General features: G+C 36.1%; 1 long non-coding RNA gene across 1 annotated transcript; it reads right to left on the bottom strand.

Annotated features, from left to right (window-relative positions):
• Nucleotides 1-358: 358 nt before the first annotated feature.
• LOC308178452 lies at nucleotides 359-4,257 on the bottom strand. The gene is made up of 3 exons (XR_013939767.1): nucleotides 4,121-4,257; nucleotides 3,958-4,023; nucleotides 359-540 (listed from the first exon to the last, which is right to left on the bottom strand). It is a non-coding gene; the product is annotated as an uncharacterized lncRNA (long non-coding RNA).
• Nucleotides 4,258-4,726: the final 469 nt, after the last annotated feature.

The following is a 4,726-nucleotide window of genomic DNA, read 5'->3' as shown; positions in this document are numbered from 1 at the left end:
AGACAAATTAACAGCTCAGATTGCCTCATATTCATTGCCAGGTTAGCCTGGATTAGATCATTCAAGTGAGCCAGCTGAAGTTACAGAGGCTTATGCTGCAGTATCAGTTGTCTAAATTCACATATCCCATTGCAATCTCATAGCTTTCCCCAGAAAATTTCAGCATGATGTTTTGAAGTTTGATATTCTCATTGCTTGTTACTGCTTTCAAGAAAGCTTCTTGCAAAAATCATTAATAATGTATATATTTTTTTTTGAGAACCTGCTTTAGAAATGTCTACTATGGGTAAAAATTTCTATTTTCCCTTTGAATGTCTTTAACCTGCCCAAATCCCACAAGATTTAAGATAAGAAAATATTAGCCAAAAAGATAGCAGTGGGGTTACAAAAGTGTCATTTATTTCCCCTCTAAGTATCCAGTCAAAAATCAATCCTCATGCACCTGCAGGTTGGAATTTGTCCAATATTTGCAGACTTGGTAACTGCTCTAGCTGCATTGTGCATCCTCCAGACAGTGCATGGCCAAAATGGGTTCTGCTCCTGCAATTGTTTTGAAATGGAACAAATGAATAACAGCAGCAGTTCATGTCAAACAGAAGCTGTAGCAACAGAACCCAGGAAAATATTTTTAGAAGATGTTAAAATTGAAGTTTGCTTTTAGGTCATACAATTGTGGATCAGCGAGGAAATGACAGAAATAAAAAAGTGGCACCTTATAATTTAATGATTGAATAAAACAATTATGGATCATCTGAGAATAAGACATTTAAAACAAAAAAATGTTTTACATTAAAATTTCAGGAACATGAAGCTTTTGGGAAGAAAGGAATAAAATGAAATACAAAAAGGGCATCATCTTCATAGGCAACATATGTATCACCAGGAAATTCCTAAGGAAATAGCAGCAAAAAAAAGAGGAAAAATAGGTATATCAGCTCTGAGATACAGTAGGTTTGCTATTCATTTTGAAAAAGCGACCACAAAAAAAATAGAGAAGAAACTGTAAGACAAAAATAGCCCTTTATAAAAAAAAAAAACAATGCCAATCAACAAACTCTTTCTCTGAGGTATTTTTTAGCCTATAAAAAACAAGAGTTACTGGAAAATTAGACTGCAGGAAAATACTGTAGAAGCAATATTAAATTTGTGTAAGAAAACAAAGAGATGGGCAGGCTCACAATATATATTGGATCACAGAGCTAACAGTAAAAAAACACTTTGTAATCAATAACATCAGAGCACAGGTGGAATGTTCACATGTGTAATACCTGGTGTCCCAAAATAGCACACACAGAAATAAAGGCCACCTAAATGAAGCGATTAATCTGTTTTGTAAGTGCATTATTCAAGCCAAGGTTTGAACATACTGGGTGATTTAAGACAGCAGTGCAATATATTTCAGAGCTACAGGACTTGGATCAAACCAAGTGCCTAACTGTGTTTATTAAGCTGGTGCCCACTGCCTCTCTCACAACAAAATATACACAACAGCTGAGCTGATACTTTTTTTTATTTATTTATTGTTTTTGTTTTGTTTGTTTTTGAGATTAAAGTTTAAGACAAGCATGCATTCGGCTCAACTCCTCAACCCCTCTGGAAATGAATCCTATGAAGCAATTTGTTCCTAGCTATACCAGAGTGCTGAACAAGGACACTGGATGATTAGTGATGCCACCACAAGGGAGATATGGAACTCCACAGGTACAGGGGGGAAGAAAGGATACATCAGAATCTGAAGTTTACTTAATCATTAAACCATGCTTCATAGCAGAGCTTTGAACGTCTAAAATCACATTCACATCTCCAAAAAGACAGCTTGATCAACATGAAATTATCTTGAAAATTACGAAACAGATACAATGAACGTGTCGTTTTTGTTTGCCTTGCCAAGTCTAGAAAAATCTGAATCTTAATAAGGCATCAAGATACAGAAGACATAAGACAGCAGTGATCCATCTTTACTGCCCAAATCCATGAGCACTGGCTTCATATGTGTACTGAAAGATTAACAATTAGATCATATGGGCAGACATGCAGCACCGAGGCAATGATGCTCTCTTGAACCCCTCAAATGACAACATGATTGGGAATCATAAGCTTCAGTACCAATAGTAAAGCTTACGCTGTAGAAAGTCACAAATGAGCTACTTCCCACAAATTCAGGGAGTATGTGCCAACAGATCATGAATATTGCTGTTATTGATAGGGTTTTAGATTGAAGCCTTATGTCAGAAGACTGAAACCATAGTCCATGTGTTTTGCAAGGGGATGAACAGCAAAATGTAGAATGACCTCACAAAGTACTTGGATTTGTAAAAAGGGGGAAACAATCTGCCTAATTTATATTTTTGTTATCCTTAGAAACAACTGTAATTAGTCGAAAGCTAAGAGATTAGCTTTAATAAAAGAGGGGAAGTGCTGGAACAGAACCAAGAAAAACAGTAACTTTTTATGGTTCTGAAACTCTTCAAACAACATGCCAAGTTGCAACTTCAGTATTTTGTGGGATGCATTTGGAATTCTATCATCAGATATGTGAATCCAATATGATCCTTCAAAAGCAAAAATCAGCAGTATGCCATATGCTGTATATCCTAAGCACTATTCAAAATAGCCTCATTTCATTTGACAGTACAAAGAACTGTCTGGATTTTGCATCTTTCTTTGGCAGACCAGATAGACTTATTACCATGTTTGTTTCAAGACAGAAAAATCACATCCAGCCTTGTGCTGCAGTCATGAAAAGAATGCAAACTGGAGAAATACTAATAATATTCTTCATTTGAGGTTTTGGGAGATGTAATATTCATATTATATTTTGTCATGAAGGGTCAATTCTATACTTTACTTTTGAAAGTAAACAGCTTTTCTCACAGTGTGCAAAACCCAGAGGCTAGTGCATAAACTCATCTGGTTAGTTTTTTTTCTAAAAAAAAAAGCTTTTAGCACAAGCTAAATGCAAAAATGCAAATAATGAATTTTGTATTTATATATTTTTTTTTAAAGAAAAAGCAAAATGCTAAAAATCTATATTACAGTCACAACCATGGTCTCTGGGCATGCGGTCCACAAACATGTGACAATTACCCACTACCAAAAAGTCTACTGTTTTCACAGTTGACATTTCAGACTTTCCACTAGTTTCGATGTGTTAGTCAATGTGAGGTATACTGTGGATTATTACTGTCCAGTAACATTGATCATGGAAGATGCATGGAAGACGATCACCTGGAAGTTCTCACTTAGGCAAAGCTTAAGCAAACTTCCCGCATTTGTAACCATACCAAGACAGAATATTTTAAATGTTGCAGAATGGTGTGTGATATGTATAGCCATGCATAGTACTTGGGTTGTGAGATCAGCAAAGAACCACTACTTCCATACCAACAATTCTCAAGAGACTGAAGCAAGATTTAATAAGCTAAAACACAACATTTTTATTGATCTGCACTTGATTTAAATACAGCTGTGCAGTACAAGTCTTACACGAGCCTAAGAACACGCCTGTGCTTCCTGACTGAACTGTGTATAGTTAACTAACTATAGTTAGTGTATTTGCATGCCCAGAGACCTACCTGAGAAAATAACCGCATCCTGAGATCAACCACATTTCGGTCAGTGTTCCAGAAGGAACAGATTTCAGATCCCAGGATACTGACTCAGAAATAAGGTAAATTAAATTGCTGTAGTAAGGTAAAGAAGTAGGAAGCCAGCCTTATAATGGATGATTATAACCTGGAAAGCAGTAAAAGGGGTACAGATTGCTGTGGTGGAAGTCAGGAGGAGCTCACTGAAATTACACATACATCCAAAACATGATTATGAACATAAAGAAACATACTGTGATGGAGTCATGTATTATAGCAAAACTCATCTGATGTTGCAGAAAACAACTCAAAAACAAAACAATAAAAAGACCTCTTTTCTATTGCATATTGAAGAAAGAGGTAAACTCACCTCTGGCTCTCCAGAGAAGATAGCAGATCCTGCTCTCCTCCAGTCTAACAGCAGACAGAAAGGAAGCTATAGGGTATGTGGAGCAAACAACAATATAACCACGTGCATCTGTGTGAAAGAGGTTGAGAGATGCAACCTCCAAAATGGTCATCAGTACAAGCACCTTAATCTCCTGGAAATCATCATTAGGATACATTAGTTTCCTGCCAGAAGAGTGTTTTACAGCTAGGTCTACCACCAGTAACAGGGATTTGTGTTTCTGGTGAGGCATCGTGGCCATCTTAACAGGACACAAACAAGCCACACCCCAGTCTGGCAAACCAACAGCTGTTCTTGGTTTGTTAATAAGAGTTTTGGCTAATATCAGATTAAATTGCTTTGGATTCATATTGGTGACAGAAGCATGAAGAGAATGTTCTCTAAATCCAGAGCCTATATATTTTTAATATGGATCCTCACAGTTAATAACTTAAAACCACATACAGATTAAAAAGCTAAAGTTAATACTGTGCTTATATTGAGAGGCTTATTGCTTTTTCTTATGAAAATCTAAGTTGATTGACCCAGTTTTCAATTTTTCAATTAATCAATTTAATCCAAACAGCAGGAAAAAGTTTCCCATTGATATAAACTAGTACTTCTTCTGACACATTTTTCTTAGGTACACTATTAAGATGGGAAAATTGGCAAATGCATCTAATTACATACAGAGGTTTGGGGACTTCAGAGTTTCAAGGGATATATGATTGACTGCAATATATAAGAAATA

This window comes from Anser brachyrhynchus (assembly GCF_964034855.1).
Source record: "Anser brachyrhynchus genome assembly, chromosome: 15".
Lineage (NCBI taxonomy): Eukaryota > Metazoa > Chordata > Aves > Anseriformes > Anatidae > Anser > Anser brachyrhynchus.
Note: the sequence above shows the minus strand (reverse complement) of the source record. Positions and strands in the feature narration are given on the sequence as shown.